General features: G+C 39.8%; 1 protein-coding gene across 3 annotated transcripts in view; it reads left to right on the forward strand.

Moving 5' to 3' along the window:
- Positions 1-1,393: 1,393 nt before the first annotated feature.
- Positions 1,394-17,812, forward strand: part of sema6a (sema domain, transmembrane domain (TM), and cytoplasmic domain, (semaphorin) 6A) — a 94,289-nt gene continuing 77,870 nt past the window's right edge. For all 3 annotated transcript variants that reach the window (XR_009655519.1, XM_060931889.1, XM_060931891.1), the window contains exon 1: positions 1,394-1,582. The gene's annotated coding sequence lies outside the window, so the exon portion shown is untranslated. The remainder of the gene's footprint in view (positions 1,583-17,812) is intronic.

A 17,812-nucleotide genomic window follows, 5' to 3' on the forward strand; every position in this document is an offset into this window, starting at 1 on the left:
TTTGGGGTCACTTTGAAATTTCCTTATTTTTGAAAGAAAAGCACTGTTCTTTTCAATGAAGATCACTTTAAACTAATCAGAAATACACTCTATACATTGCTAATGTGGTAAATGACTATTCTAGCTGCAAATGTCTGGTTTTTGGTGCAATATCTCCATAGGTGTATAGAGGCCCATTTCCAGCAACTATCACTCCAGTGTTCTAATGGTACAATGTGTTTGCTCATTGCCTCAGAAGGCTAATGGATGATTAGAAAACCCTTGTACAATCATGTTAGCACAGCTGAAAACAGTTGAGCTCTTTAGAGAAGCTATAAAACTGACCTTCCTTTGAGCGGATTGAGTTTCTGGAGCATCACATTTGTGGGGTCGATTAAATGCTCAAAATGGCCAGAAAAATGTCTTGACTATATTTTCTATTCATTTTACAACTTATGGTGGTAAATAAAAGTGTGACTTTTCATGGAAAACACAAAATTGTCTGGGTGACCCCAAACTTTTGAACGGTAGTGTATATTTGTAGCTTTGCACAGTTGAAAAACTATGGCTTTGTGGCTCGGCCACACTGATGACCTCAGACACTAGTTCTTTTCTGTAGGGTTAAAAAAGAGTGAGCCCCACATATGGTTAAAGGACCCTTTAATCACCACAGAGGGACTATTGCAGATGAATTAGCCGAGCCCTGAAAGAACGAGAACAAAATGGTAATAAGCATGCAATTAGCTTTGTAGTAAATGTAATGACATATAATAACAGTGTAACCCATGATGAGTTCCAGGTGGGAACTACAGCTACTGTTTAAGCTGATGAATTGTTCGTAGGAAAGCTTCATTTTTCCCTATAGCTGTGGAGCACATGGGAAGCTGCACTCCTTGAAAGCTGTTGGTTTGGGTGAAAATGAGTGTGAATGACGATGAGAAAACGAGTGTCGGGAGATGACGAGACCACCGGAGTGGGTTTTTTCTCTTATTTTTATGAGACAAAGAGAGAGAGAGAGAGAGAGAGAGAGAGGCCTCGGGTTTTGTCTCATACCCCAGCGTCTCGGTCTGGTTGGGGTCATCTGGACAAGCCTGTTTTATTCAGGACACCGCCTCTATTGTCGCGCGCGCGCTCACCCACCTTTGTATCCACCCGTCAAAAAATATAAACCAAAAGATAACGGACAGCGGTTACAAGTGGCGGCTAAATTTTGAGCTACACGTCGAACGAGTAGCTGGACGACTCAGTGAAACGTTGACGTGAAGCGGTCCAGTTTATCAGCCGTACTAAATAAAACAAAAGCTCCTGTTCCATGTAGCGGCTCCAGTCAGCAGCTTAGCGCCTCCCTATGTGCGGACCGAGTGACAGCTGCGTGCGTGCGTGCGCGCGCGCGCGCGCGCTAGTGAAGGAGGCTTCATCTCCCAAATAGGATGAGCAGCCAGTGTGCTGGAGGCGCCGCGGATGGTCCGGACCGATTCGCTGTTAGTTTTTTGGAGCTTTCTTTGTTCACTTTCAGTTGGTCTTGGCGGACTGTCTTGTTTCCACACGAGACGGATTTCCAATGGATATTCCCGTGTGAAGAAGGAGCGCGCGCGTTACCACGGTACGGTAACCGTATAAAAGCGACATGCTGGGAAAAGTAGCTGATATTATCCGTTTTAATGATATGTTTAATTGTATGAATTGTGATTTGAGAATCGGATCGAATCATTAGTGGCACGGTGCGATTTACCAAACGTCTCATTCAATGAAAACTTGCTTTGGTAGCCTATTAAGTTGGCTTTGTGTGGCAGATTAGACACAAGTGCGCTTCTATTACGAGCCTCAGCTGACGTCACTCCTGTAAAACTTCTAATGCTGATTGATTATTTTTCGTCCATCCATCCATTATCTGTAGCCGCTTATCCTGTTCTAGGCAAGGGTTTTTTTCGTAATAAATGATATTTTGAAATTTAGTACAGTTGTCATTGAGTAATATGATGTGATTCCTCTCATTTAACACCTCAAGCGTGTGTGTGTGTGTGTGTGTGTAGGGGGTGTTATTACGCTGGAAACACAACACTGTCTGATTCGGACGTCACTGCACATATGGATAGATTTCAGTTATAGCCCAAGTCTTGTTGAATGAACTATTCTCTAATATTAGCCCTAAATATCTAATACACAGCATGAAAGATGAACGATTCGTTACTTTTTTATTTAAAAAAAAAAAAGCCCTGTGTGTTATGAATGTGTGCAAGTTGTGTTTAAAGTAATACATTACGGCATGACATTGTTTCTCAAATAAATGGCACTTGTTAATGTTCCAACCGAAGGCAATGAGTTGTATTTATCAATATAAGCAATGAGTAATGCACTAACAGAAACCAGTCCCTTTAATGTTTTACACTACGTTAATCAGTGTTCATTATCTGAGCCTAGGCAAAATGCTCTTTTTATCCTAAAGGAACAGGCTTCAGCCTTTCAGCCTATATATAGCTGCTACACTACAGCAAAGAGGCTCTTGAATAGTGACAGTTTTGTAAAGATGAATGTTGTGTCCCATTTCAGTCTTTTTGCTCACAATAAAAGAAAAACAAAACCAAACAAAACAAAAGGTTTGGACCCAAACCCCAAAGTGTTGAATTAGACGTACAGTAAGCATATAAGTCAACTTGGACACAAATGAACACTATGAGTTAAGTGTTAATTATTCAGTCATTCGAAAGCAGAGGTCTGATTAAGCTCATCTCATGAGAAATTAGTGCAAATTTGAACAAATGAAGGCCATGTGCTTGGATTTTGCTCAAGTGGAAAGTAAAGGTATGACTGCTAACCTTCCCTCGACCCTCAACCTTTTGTATCTTGGTAACACTTGATAGTTAACAATTTGTGACTGTGAAACCATTTTGGTTTCATCCACTTATGTGAGCGTCTGTGCTAAAAAGGCACAAGAATGCAGCTAGGTGGCCTGGAAGAAATCTGGAAATCCCATCACTTTAAACCCCTTGCTCTTGACCCCTAAGGTCAAGTAGGGTGTGACTGTGTCAGCTGTGTCTCCACACGCTTCTCTCTGCATGCAACAATACAGAGCATCTGTTTCTAGACAGTGAACAGAATGACAAAGCCAATCCAAACCATTCAATCTCTCATGCTTCTCCGTGTCTCAGTGCTCTCTTATGATATTAATGGTACTTGTTAAGACCACTGTCTGCTGTTCCTCTGATGGAAAACTGTCCCCTGGACCAGATCAGTATTCTAAGACTACTTTATAGTCATATGACTTCAAGGAGAGTTCATTATTTTTGTGGCTGGCTCTAATTTCTCACAGATTTGCTTTTTTACTATGGCAGGTGCACTTGTCCAATAATCTCTCTGCCTTCTGTTGTTGGTAAGACTCCTGTATCTGTTTGATCATAAATAAGAGAGGCTCATACAGAAGCTCGGCTGAGATTAGCCTACATGCAGATCATCAGTGCTGATGGGGGCAGTTTATTGTGATATATATTGTTTTCTACCTATTTATAAAGATATAGTTGAATGTTTTTTTTTCTAAATAACTACTATACATCACAAGCACTGTTTTGAAAGTCTTTAACTGCAGATATTAGGTTGAGTGGTTTACGTTTCATCCCTGCATTTGTGCTTGTTGCTAAGTGTATATTTCGTTGCAGCACAGCACTTCACAATTGGTGATATTGATTTGTTTGGGGGCCTAGAATCAATTTTTTGGGGAAAAGCAGAGTTCTTGGTCATAACCTGCAGTGATGATGCATCCCACCTATCAGCTTGCCAGATGGCTTTCAGAATTGCCACCTACCAACATGGTTATACTGCAAGTATGAAAAGGACGTACTGTGTGAGCTCATAATCTTCTGATGTTCTGTGAGCTTGCAGTACATGTGACCAGACTGTGCGTTTCAAATAGCTCAAAAAAGGGTGTGTTGTGTGGGACAATGATTGGCAAAAGAGTGCAATTTATATCTGAAGTGATTTTTTATATTGATCTATAAAAAACAACAAAAAAGGTGAAAGATAAATAGACAAAATCATGACAATTTTATTACCTTCCGAAAAGCATAAGCAAAAGCATTCTTATATTTAGCAGCAATGTTTTTTGTGCGTCTACATTTCAGCAATCTGTTTTTCCAATTGATATAATACTCCAGCAAATCTTGCAAGGCTGTAAAAAAAAATGTAATTTTACAAGTCGCAACACACTAGGAGGCATTTGGTTTTCACACCTCAACAATGGCAGTAAAGGCTCCATTGTGTGTGACTGATGTGGATTTGTCACACCGGTGGGCTTGAATCGCTTGTGGTGTGGTGTGTTTAGATTTTCATTGTCAAGAACAGGTAGATTTGCTCAGCCTGAATAATTGATGTGGATTTATGATTTCAGCTTGGTCACAATACACTATCGATGCGTCGCATGGATGGTGGACTTCATGTGATTTCCATGATCATGCATTGCTAATGAACACATTTAGGGGAGTGATAGTCAGACTGATTTGCTTTATAATTGGGCAGTTTCAGATTATGTTATAGACTGCCTAAACAAGGTTACTGCTGGTTTTGAGTATAAAATACTTATATTGATACTCATGTTATTTTAATGCCAATATATATGTCACGGTGTGCCTACACTGGCAATACTGATGACATGATCAGAAATAATTATTTTTATTTTTTTCGCGGTCCGGTTTCCATCAAATCCTGTGCTCTGATTGGCTGGCGAGCGGGTCCGTATCCTACGATATGGACCCCAGTTACGGACCCCAGATACAGACCTCTGGCGACTTGCTTGTTCACAACAACAACAAACATAGTAGCAGTTTTTGTCAACATATATTTTCGCATTTCTCAGGAGAATAGCATTAATTTTACAGCATGGATAGCGATAACGACAGTGTTCACAGTGAAAGCGAGTTTTACTACCCTGAGGAAGAAGAAATAAAAGAAAACATTTCAGGAGAAAGCTAAAAACCTGTAACTGTTGCTAACACCGAGCAAAAACATGGCTGAATCCTGAATGACTCAATTTTGTATAAATAGGGGACTACATAGGTGGCAAAATGTAGTTTTTTTCCTGCCATGGAAGTGCACTTGTATACCGAGGAGGAAGCAATTTGCATTACAGCCGTGAATGAGGATTCAAAACGGCGGCTTGGCTCGGTTTTCCCTTTCGGGTGCTCTCGTTTTCTGTTAGAATTTGGTAAAGAAGAAAATGAATATATTATTTACCAGCTTAAGGTCGGTCCGTATGGTGAAATACCATGACCTCAGCCTTAAATATTGACCTCGGCCCAGAGGGCCTTGGTCAGTACTTTCAAGACCTCGGTCACGGTATTTCACGATACGGACCTCCCAGCTGGTAAATAACATATATGTATTTATCCGTATTTTATATACATACTCTCGTATTGACTTCGTAATATGATTACAGCGTGGTTGTGTAACATACAACATACTTCCTATATTCTTCTGGATTCATCTGGACCTGGTGATTCTCTTGCTCATTAATATTAATGCTAATATTGCTTTTGAAACAGAGCTGGCCCAACTAAAGCAGCTAAAACCAGGTCCATTTTCAGAATTGAGATGTAATCTTGATCTTCAGTATTATTTTTGTGTTTTATTTTTGTGTGTCCAGGTCATTGTCCTTAGTCTTTTCTTCATAACTTCCTAATGTACCGTATATTTCACTCAGTATTTTCTTTATGCCATTGGTTCCACAGTGGCTTCATACAGCTATCTAACAGTTTATTGCCCTTTTTATTGGAAAGTATTTGCTTCTGAATGATTGCGTCTTCTATAAAACTGAAAGTATAATTTCCTCCCTCAACACCTACATGTTTTCTATCATATAAACAGCATTTAAAAAGTAATGACTGATTTATTACAGCTCAGTTTACTTGGTTTATTGGCAAGATGTCAACTGGTAAGAGAATCTCCTTGTATTAAATCACAGCGTACTGAGGTAAAACACAGCCATGGGTAACTGATAGGCTTTGTTTTTATTTTCTTGTTTGTACTGGATGCTTTGCCAGGATTGATTAGATTTCATTGCTTATGCAGGAGTGTGTGGCATTTTCCGAGATTGTGATGGTGATCTGTGGTTGCGCTTTCCACCAGGTTCTCGTATGCTGTGGTGGTGTGTGACGCTGAGGACAGCATGTACATCTGTCCCGTCCTCAGACCCAGCATGACTGGCATGGCTTTGCTCATCTATTAATCATTGAGAGCGCCTTCTTATTCCGTTGCCATAGTTTCAGGGCCTGAGACGGCGCCGGGGCTGGAGGGGAGATGGTAGGGGCCAGCAATTCCAAACAGCCTCTCAAGGGGAGAGTATGCTTAAAGGGGCCACTATGGCCTGTGCTGGCACTGAGCAGAGGTTTATTGTGCATGCATGCCACAGATGGGCTGAATGAAATATTGGGGATGTGACAGTGAAGACACAGAAAGGGTGCGCATTTTTTCAATCACACTAAGGCCCACTGGATGCAATAGGGCCCAAAGGTGTTGGTTTGTGCAAATGAAATGGCACTCTAGAAATCAGATAGGCAACTGATGATACCATTGGTTGAGCTGATAGATGCATATTGAGAAGCTCCATCTCAGAGTGTGGCACAAATGCACGGCATTCACTGGTAAGATTGGCTCATTGTTTGAGATGTATTAGTTAAGTAGATTATTCTGTCGCAGCGAGAAAATGAAAATACTCCAATGGAGCTGATAGGCTTTTTTAAATCTCACTGACGAGGCTTATATTGCTATTTCTGAATACACAGTGTGTGTAACTTCTCAGAGATGTGCTGAACTGAGCCTCCTGATTAGACATGAGAGCCTGAAGTGAAAATGGTAAATAATTAAAGCTATACAGTGCAACATCTGGAGCTGAGCATACACCATTTTTTCACTGGATAAGGTTGTCATAGATGGTTTATACACTGTGTGATGCACTCTTTTTATCCAAATATCTGTTATACGCTACGTCAGTTTATGATTCTCAAATTCAAAAGCAAATTCAATAGCTAATTATGGCATAAATGAATTAGTTGTAATCTCAGGGTGTTCTTGCTTTGTTTTAATGTTCATGCCACCGCTGTAACTTCTCATCATGTTGCTTTTCTAGTGAGTATTTTAGGGCACAGAACAAGCAAAGACAGAGGCACTGTAATCATGAGTCTTTCTCCTGTGCCTTTCATGTGGCTCTAGTTCTGAATAAAGAACCTTGTCATTGTCAGGAACATTGGGCTGCAGTCCAAACCAGCATGATTTCCACTCTGCTTCTCATATCTATGACCTTTCTTGGATGGGCCACCCATAGCAGTTACAAAATAAGGGCTGTGGTGTTTTTTCCTTGGGCTGTTGGAGATTTCCTGGTGGTTTTGAAGTTCTACAGTTGTGTTACATCATCCTCTGCCTTCAGCAGGTGATGTTGGAAAGAACAATGTGGCTCTTGGAGGATTGTCAGGTTTTTTTTTTAAGGGATTGCATCACATTGAAGGGCATCTACTGTAACTGTTCAAGCAGACTTGGTGACCAGATTTAATAGCTATCTTTGCATATCATTCTTCTCAACTTTTAGCAAACTTACACTAGTTCCCACTAAGATGTTTACCTTAAATGAATTGCTTTTGTCAGAGGGATTACTGTATGTAAATCACATTACCGATAGCTTTCAGAATTACTAGATATTCATTTTGGGTGTTTGCTCTAAAGTTTTACTCTTAAGGTATTCCAGATTGTCTTGGAGCTGGCTAACCGAGCGCATACTAAAATCTGCCCTGGGGAGGTTTTAGCTTTCTGAGCCTCGGCAGAGAAAGTTTAACAATAAAGGCCCTTTGTGTACATTTATTACATATCTAATGAACAAATTGCAGCCATGTGGCGTCGTGTGCCTGGTAACATAAGCGTGACCACAAGGCCTCCAGTGTTCAGCCCCTGCACGTCCATCAGCCCAGCGTTGAGAAACGAGACAGGCACACTTATCATCACTCTCAGAGGACCTGCTCAACAACCCCAACATTGTTTCCTTCCTCTGCCACAACAGGAACTGCACGTGAAAAATTAGGAGTAGATCTAAAACAAGCTGAGCTTTGTTGAATATTTTCATGTTTATTTTCCTATTACTTTTATAACCTTGGGGGTCTATCCTGTATATAGAGATCACTGGATAAACACTACTTACGATGAATGACAGCCAGAACAAATATACATAGTTTTTCTTTCAAACGTACCAAAGGAAAAGATGGTTGAGGTCTAATTCGATTTGCTGGGCACAGTGTATGGAAATAATTTGTCACCACTACTGAATTAAACATCGAGCAGTGTTATTTGGATAGCTGGTGGCTTGTTTGTTTTGTGTAAATTAATCTGGTATTTAGAGGATTCTGCTTGCTTCATACCATTCATAAAACTTAGACTTTTTGGCCAAGTAGACAATTCACAACATCTTTTCAGTGGCATTGCTGATAGGAGAAGCAAAAAACAGCTAATTCGTCTTAAGTTTCTCTAGGCTTGTTTCGACTGCAGGATAGCATACATCAGCTTATGCAAGGTAACTGGATAGAGAGGAATGAAATGTTATCCAGATGCATTGCTCCTGTGTAACAACTGACCTATATAAGAGGGCATGAGAGATCCAGGTGTATTATTGCCAGAGCATTTCCTCCTTGTCTCACTTTGATCTTTATCCCTTGGGGCCGAATGGATTTTTAGTCCTCCCCCGTATGGAGGTGCACTTGTCCAGGACTTGTTTTTATGTTCAAATGACCAAGAGCATATCTAAAACAAACACCGTATCCTGTGCTCAAGCTTGTAAGATGGCTCATTTGGGTCGAGTGTTGGCGCTATGGGGCGGCTTCATCTTCTTAACATCATCTACAGTCTTTGCCAAGTTAGTTGCAAATTGTGAAAGAAAGGTTCTTTAGTGTGTCAAAGGCATACGTTTTGGTGAGTAACATCAATATTGGAGAAAGCCTTACAATGTTTCTGTATTATATGATGCTTCTTTGATTGGTACAACAGCTACTTTAACTTGTCAGCTTGCCACATGTCAGATTTTCAATACAATGCTTGTTTTGACCATCAAACAAATTTGTCAAAAACACATGCATAAATGCAAGCTCTATTATGTGCCTTCATTCCAATCAGGAGGAAGAAGCGCAGTAGCCTATTAGAGTGAATTGATGTCACACCAGGAGAGATTTTATTGCTAGTTTGACAGTGCAGTGTGAGTGAAATTAGGCATGAAGCTCCACTACTTTATTACTCATGTCTGATCTCTCAGGCTTCCTCGACGCTTGTAGCCATGTCTTTACCTACATAACGACCATGGCTATTCATTAATGGGTTGTATTTTCCCCACAGTTTGTAATACACCATCCTATTAGTAGGCTGTTACCCTGTGCACCTTCTCTGTCCTCATTCTTTTTGGCTGCATGAGCTGAAGCCGAAGGAGACTCTGTGGCTTGGCAGTATTGATCTCCTGCAGCTGACTATGAAGGGATTTTTTTTATAGCCATTGGTGATGGCTGTTTATTCACACAGATGCATTGTATTACATGTTGGAGGTTATTGAGTGCGAAGTGAGATTCAAATCAATGAAACCATTAATACTTTGTTTGTCCTGTTTTGTTCCCATTTAATAGCTCATTTCTCACTTGGTATACACTGAAATGACCAGAAAGGTTATTTTGGAAAATGGCCACCATAAGCAAGCAGAGTGCATTTATTCTAAATCTTTAAAACAGGGGTCGTCAGCTGGAGCAGACTCAATAAAAGTATGAAAAAACAAATGTTATTCAGCAATTCTGGGTTTCAAACCATGAACTATAGTAGCTTTGGTAACAAATTCTCTGTTGCAGCAAATCATGCATTTTTTATGGAAATTATTTCTCTGAAGAAAGCTCATCGGACAAGAAACTAGCTACAGGGTTAGAGACATAAACTCAGGAAGGGGAGAGTTTAGACATTCTTAGATTTTTCATGATGTTTACTCTCTGTGGTCTGATTGGCCAATGAAGTATGTGCATCAAATTCAAAAGACATGTCTCTTGAGTCCACGCTACTGATCCAAAATGGTAACATGAAGCGTCACTACAAAACCAAACATAACCACTTCAAATTATCTTAATTAATTAATCACTAACATTTAAGTGTTAGCTATTCCTGTCATTCAGTCATGGTAGTAATTTAAGCAAGGAATTTTACATAAACTTGGCCTTTTAAACTTTTTTAGTTGATTTCCCATGGGCAGCACAGTGGTGTAGTGGTTAGCACTGTCACCTCGCAGCAAGAAGGTTCTGAGTTTGAGTCCAGCGGCCGACAGGGGGCCTTTCTGTGTGGAGTTTGCATGTTCTCCCCGTGTCTGCGTGGGTTTGCTCTGGTTTCCCCCATAGTTCAAAGACATGTGGTTAGGTTAACTGGCTACTCTAAATTGTCCATAGGTGTCAATGGCTGAGAGCAGAAACCCTGTATAATAATCCAGTAGAAGACAACAGGAAACCACTACTGTAATGTTCCCTAGAAACTCTGATGGACGTCAGAGCTGGACCTGCCATCAGGCAGAACACTAAAAAGAAAAGAAGAGTCAATTACCCATGCTTTAGAGCTTGGACTTTTTCTTTACATAGCAATGACACAATTCTTTAGAGATGCCAGGTGGTAGAAACGTAAGGCACACACAATAGCTGGACAGCTGCTTGACTTTACTTGCGTGCAATGCTGGGTGGGATGTGGCATCATTTGCAAGTCTGGCATCTTAATGCTGCTTTAACAGATCGTATGACGCTTGAGCATGTGTGAAAGATCCAGTGTCCCCTTGGACCAGTGGGTGTCTGATTCAGGGACCTTGGGCTGATCTGATTTCTTGGGTTTTTCTGTCAGGTGTTGTTGTCGGGATGTAATGAGCACCTTTAGAGGTTTCGTGGCATGCTGGAAGTCTGAAATACCAAAGGCTGTGAACATTTTTAAAAATATTCAAACCAATTAATTGAATATTTTTATTGCTATTGATATGTTATACATCATTTAGTGTTACTCTTGTTATAACTATATCAGATACTGTTATGTATAGAAAACATACTGATTCATTTGTATGTGATTTCCAACTGTCATATTGAACTGTAATCATTTTTTTATTCAGGAGTTTTGAATTTAGATGAGCTACTATGAATAACATGGACAAGATGAGTCAGAGGAAACAGCTCAAAACCCTTCTTAGTGTTGAGTAAGAAGGACTTTCAATAGATGTGCCTCAAAAGAACAAACTACTGAATGTAGTAACTTAAGTGAGCAGCCAGGAAACCTGCTGTATCTGTGGAACAGAGATGGCAATGCTGGATATTTTTCTCTGTATGGCATTGTAAAGGAAGTCTATTGAAAAAGCTCCATAACACAATCCCAAACCCCCATATTAATAAAGCTGTGAATGTAGCAGCGTTTAAGAAAGTCAAATTTTTATTCTGCCAGTGGGACCAAGCCATAGTTGCCTCGGCATAAAAACAGTGACAGAGTCGTTTCTGATACTGAGGCCCTCTGCTCACTGGCTATGAGCAAAGAGTTTACTGTACTTTTTAGACTAATGTGGGCTGAATGAATGCCGCCAGAGACCAGGGGAGGCCTGTCGAGTTTGTTAAACATTCAGTGGTTTTCATATGGTAATTGTTCCTGAACTCTGTTTCTTCTAGTTGCTTTAATGAAAGTAGTCGTTCAGTGTGTGGTCCCCCACCTCATATGGAATGTGACAGGGTGTAGTATTTAGGTGGCTTAATTGACCCTGCAAAGACAGAGTAAAGAAGAGCGAAAGAGGCGCAAGGAGGGCTTTTTATAGTAAGAGACTGTCTGCTTTGCTGCCATATCTAGTTAATATAAAAGCCACTGTCTAATTGTTAGTAAGATAACAATAGGTAGATTCATTTTGAGTTGCTCTTTCTCTATTTAATGGATGGCAAGTCAAGAACAGTTATTACTTTGCAATGAAATATTGTCAACAAGAAAAGGGGAAAAGAGAAAGAAGAGTCAAAATGCTTCTGTTGGAATCAAAGGGAAATATGCAAGAAAAATACAATTCTTAATGGGGTTTTCATTGCTGTGTTTAGATTGCACTAATCTAGATTGATTAATTGAGTTGAAATCAGTGGCTTCGGTGGGAAAAAGCATGAGAATGTGTGACCATGCTCCAGGGTTTCCAGAATACTAATACGCCTTTATACAAAGCTGAATTAGTTGGTTATTTAGTTGGTTTGGTGGCTAGTTGGTATTTTTACAGTTATTATAGCTATTTCTGGTCTATTTAATTGAATGAGCTTAATTCAAACCCCAATAATGAAAAATAAATAAATAAAATAAAATAACCCAAGCAAGCCAATAAATAATGTCAGCATAGAACTATCGTGTTCTGTCAGTGGAAATTTCAGGTGTAGAAAGCTCTTTGGGTCTAATAACCACACAAATATTATTATACACATTTTAATAATGTTCATGAAATAAACTTGCACTTACATGAGTGAGTGGAATTCAGAGGTCCCTAGTTGCTAAAAGTTTGAGGACACCTGAGCTAGACAACATCTCATTTATTAAAGTCAGATTAGATGTGTGTCTATGTTAGAGCCAAGGTGTCTGGGAGTCACAGGAAACACGGAAGACTTGTCTCGTCAGAACAACAGCTCAATCATTATCAAGACCTTCATGAACCTTGCTGATTAAAACACTTCCTGTTATTTAGACTAAAAGTCAGTCTTGTTGCTTTTCGCGGACTGTCTTAAGCTTCCTTCACTCTGCTAACTTGGAGTCATTAATCTCTGTCAAGTAATATTGAAGTTGAAGACTCTGACTGTGAGGAGGATAACTGTGTGTTTGAACTTTCCAGCAGCTTAAGTGAGTCATTTGGGAAGCTCTCTGAGTCCTTCATTTTGTGGCACCTGCAAATTCATTGAACAAAGACATTGAAGTTCCTCTGTACAGCTCCATTACTCAACCAGCTGAGCCAAAAAAGGCTTATTTTTAAATGCATAACCAGAAGAAGAAACTTGGACCATAAACCATCATATGTTTTTCATTATTGTAAAAACACATACAATTGACTTAACTTGATATTCATGTTTCAATGAAACCCCATAACATTCATCCACGTAGTCCTTCTTCTTAATTGCTGTCATCATGTAATGAAATTGTGGGCTGTTTTCTTGTATCATACCCAAAAACAACAACCAAGAGACCTGTCTGAGCTTTGAGGCAGTAACCTCATGTTTATCTTTATTCTGGTTCAGCTCACAGTAAAAAATGAGCAACAGTTGAAAGGCAGAAGGATCCAGGTCAGTATGCAACAGTGTGCACATCTGTGCTAAGATCCACTTCCTCTTTATTATAAAAATGCAGGATAACCCCTTCAGACATAATGTGTACAATTGTACACATGAAGTTCCATAGCATTTTCCCTTGTGTCCGAAGGGGATAAAGTGAGGTTAACACTGTTTCAGGATGCATGAAACATCTACTTGTCAGGTTTAAGCTGTAGGTGATGTCTGAATGGAAAGCTGTACGCAGTGTGTTTGTGAAAATATGAATTGAAAGTTCCCATGAATTATACCAAACTTAGTAGCATCATTTCAGATATGTGCGTAATGTTGGCCAATAGACTGCCAGTTTTCTTACAAAACTGAGAAAAAAAAAAACTGCATCAACTAGTATTATGACATCAGTCTTCAATCTACATCTAACCTATAATGCCTAATAAATAACATATTTCGTATTCATTGTAATTATTGTAGTACACACAATAATTCCCCAATATTCCAACCTGAACATAACTACGCATTGCCATTCTTTAACACTGTTAACAGTAATTGTCTTTATTATTTCTTTATTTATTTTTGCTGGACGTTGCAGTCTTCCTCCATTTTTCAACCATTTTAAGTATCTACTTTTGCATAAACAGCAATCAAATAAACAATACACTAAAGCTGAACCCAAATCTATCCAGCTTAATTGATATACAGCACTTTAATAAATTTTTAAATGAAACATTGATTCAAGACATGTGGCACAGAGTGAAGCCATAGAGGTGAAGTGTCACAAATGTATTGTAGTTAGCTAATATTAAGCTTGCTTGTCATTGTAGTGTCCAGAGGACCGTTGTACCAGCCTATATAGCTTATATATAAGTGTGGGATTCATCTTCATGTGCTTGGTGGGACTGTGGGTAGCTATGCCATTAGAATTACATCCTGACCTTCTTTTGGTAGACTCTTTTTTCTTTTCCTTCCCCTAATTGTAGAGTGACTTTGGGTGTGAGAAAGGCGCTATATAAATTTAACTGACTATTATTATTATTATTATTATTATTATTATTATTATTATTATATATGGCATTATATATACTGTAGCTTCTACTTTTCAATAATGATGGATGCAAAATTAGGTGCTGCCTTTTGTTGTTGTTGATTACATTTACAGCATTTAGCAGACGCTGTTATCCAGAGCAACGTACAACATACCCAGAGCAGCCTGGGGAGCAGTTGGGGGTTAGGTGCCTTGCTCAAAGGCACTTCAGCTGGTCCAGGGAATCAAACTGGTGACCCAAGCTGCTTCTGTAACCATTAGGCCATGGCTTTCCCATGATGATGAGCAAATCCAACCATAAAGCTCTGATACTCCAGATCACATGTGGCACATGGGTCAGTTGAACTTATTTCCCACTTATGCTTGCAGTTCCTGCTTTTCTTAGTGTTCATTCAATGATTAAGCATCTTATGAAGGTGAAACAAGGTATACATTTTTAGCTGTTGGGGGATGCTGTTTGCTGGTGCTCTCATTCAGTGGGTTTAGCAGCTCTGCTTCCTGACCATGACAGATAACATGAAGCTGGTTGTGCAAATCCAGGAGAATGTTGTAGGTGCAGGTCCGTTGTGACCACTCTATTCATGCGCTTACCACCCGATGGGGATCGGCTAATTGGTGGCCTTGGTTAGGGCTCTTTTTCTAAGGCTTTCTCACAAAAGATCACATGGTGGTGGCACCAAAAGAGGGGGGTTGCAAAGAGGAGAGGTTTCCCCTCAAACAATGTCTCTGTGGAAAGAGTCCTATTGCTGACCGCGGGAGCATATCGTCCCTCAACAAGTTATCTGTGACCCACTTGCCCATCCATGTGTGAAGACCTCCTTTTATTTTCTCTTTTCTCTGGCTTGCAACACTTACTCTCTGTTGCTTTTTGCATTGGGGAACTGTTGCTCATGGTGGACCACAAAGTGAGGCTTGTCCTGTAGGTCTTGTGTCCTGTCTCTACATTCTCACTGCCATACAAGGACAATGGCATTGTCAGAACCGCTCCAGGAGCTTGATATTGATTCTCTGACTGTGAGTGTCTATTGCTTAGAAACAGTAAACAGAGAGGTCAATATTTCTCTTCAATTTTGTACTCTTGAGTTGTAGTGGGTCTTTAACATACTGCCTATTGATTTTCCCCACTGATTTCAACCCTGTTTTTTTAAGCTAAGGACTATTTTTAAATAATTAACATTTGCCATTCAAAGTCACACCCATGATTAATTAGGCAGCCAACAGTAAATAGGTGAGAAGGAGAAAGGTTCATTTTCAGTGAGCTTTTTCACTTGCTCTGTGGTTGAGAGCCAAAGCAGCTTTGAGTGGGCTTGATTGAAAAGGTGTTATGACTTCTAATGATCAAAATCTGCCAATGAACCTGGCTGTATAATATTTCATACACTACACCTGTTAAGAAATTATTACTTCACATAAATTACATGGTTTAATTTCTAGAATTTATGATGCATTTATAAGGATTAAACTGCCATAGTAAGCTCTATAACTGAAACGGATATAGATTCAGTTTCTTAAAAATTCCCTCATGTCTGCTGTCGTGATATTAATGCAGTCACTGCAGCACACTGCAGCACACTGTCCTTTTTATTGTTTTATTTAATGAACACTAATATCTCCTATAAATTGTTCCCTACAGAGTCGGTCATAAGTTGACTAGAATCCTATTATAGATGGCATCTGGTTCAGAGCAAGTTCCCCACCGATGTGTTTTAAGCATAAAAAGTCGAATGCAATCCAGTACACACAGGCTATGAGCGACCACTTTAGTTACATGTTGGTGAGTCATTACTTCAACAGAGATCAATGCATTTGTGTGCCAATGTTCATAATCAGAGGAAACCCAGGAGAGAGATATAATATCCTACCAGCTCAAGGCCAGCGTAGGTCTGAGAGTCTGAAGCACATAGCCAAATCAGCTGCACTGTAACTGAGCCTAATCAATTTGGAGTATACTTGATGAAGATACACAATATGCTTGACTCTTTTGTCTTGCCCTTAATTAGAAAGGGCATCTAGATGAGTCATTTCTCTGTAAAGCATTATCCTGAGTAGTTAAAGGCTATATTGAGTAACATTTACATAAGAGGTATTCATAAATCAGCTGTTAAAAATATTCACTCTTCCTCAGATATCTTTGCCTCAGCGGAATTCAGGTTTTTATCATATACAGTATGGAGATTTTCATAGTGTGTAAAATAATGCAACAGTTGGAAATAGGGGATGATTTATGCCATATCATCTTGTGCAGTCAGTGTTATTAAAGGTCAATTTTAATTCATGATTAAGAAAAGCAAATATTCAAATGTTGTCACAACATTTTCTGAAAATATTAAACAGTAATACGCCATCCTCTGTGCCATTAGCAAGCTAACTTTATCATAAAACTTGCTGTAGTTATTTTTGACCCCAAAAATGATTGTGTCACCTGACTGGATTGTGGAAGCCTGTTACACTGGAATTGGTCTGTGTGGGGGTTGAAAGGGATGCCTTGTAAAGCTCAATAAGGTTTTCCCTATGGAACTTCGCCTGAACAGTACGGCTCCAGTGACAAACCCAAGAGAGTCGTAAACCCAGTGAGGGCCTCAACTTCAATACTTCCGTGTTTTATAGCAGAGTCAAGTAGGATGTCAGATATTTCATAGGGGTTGTTGGTTTAACAAAAGATTTCCTTTGAACATAAGACAGTCATGACAACACACATGACAACAGCAGACTACGGCAATTTCTTTCATTTAATTTAGCTGTTTTTTACTGCCTGTATGGACTTCAATGTGTTTTCACAGATTATTCATTGTCTCAGGCCTTGCCCATAGGGATTCCATGTAAATGTGGTATCAAATCTTTAAAGTCAGTGCATCCCTTGCCCTCTTAGTCATTATATTTAATGGCATAATGAGTCTTAATCAGAGGCAGGGCTGCTGTGGGTGTTGTGTTACAGTTTGGCTCGTGCGTAGTGAGTGGTTTGATTGTACTGCGGGACAGCCCTCAGTGAGCTTAAAGGCGGCCTTGATTAGAGCCGGAGCTCTTTCAGGGAGCAGGCCATGTCACCTCATTTTGAAGCGGTTTAATCTGGCACTGAGGACATTGGTTCCTTTAACTTTATGTACACACACACACACACACACACACATATCTCTATTCTCTTGACTGGCTTTGCTCAGCCACAGACGTCTGTCTCCCATCAGGATTTGTTGCTAAAACCACTATTCCTTTGATTTGCCCTCTGGACGCCAACCGAAATTGCGTGGTTTCAACTTGAAAAGATTTGACTTCCTCCACCCCATGGACTCAATTAGTTTTCATGCTTGAGTCGGTAAAATGTCAAGTTGTGTAGGATCTTCTCACATGTGGGGCTGCTACATGGTAACTGGCTTCTGTATGGACAGAACACAAGAAACCTCCAAAGTAGAGCTTTATCTGGCTACGGTCACTATGGAGGCCCTAATCGCATCGAGAGGAGTAAAGAAAAAGCAGTGGGATTTGCAGTGCTGGCTGGAGGGGTGCTCTG

This window comes from Neoarius graeffei, chromosome 10 (genome assembly GCF_027579695.1).
Source record: "Neoarius graeffei isolate fNeoGra1 chromosome 10, fNeoGra1.pri, whole genome shotgun sequence".
Taxonomy (NCBI): domain Eukaryota; kingdom Metazoa; phylum Chordata; class Actinopteri; order Siluriformes; family Ariidae; genus Neoarius; species Neoarius graeffei.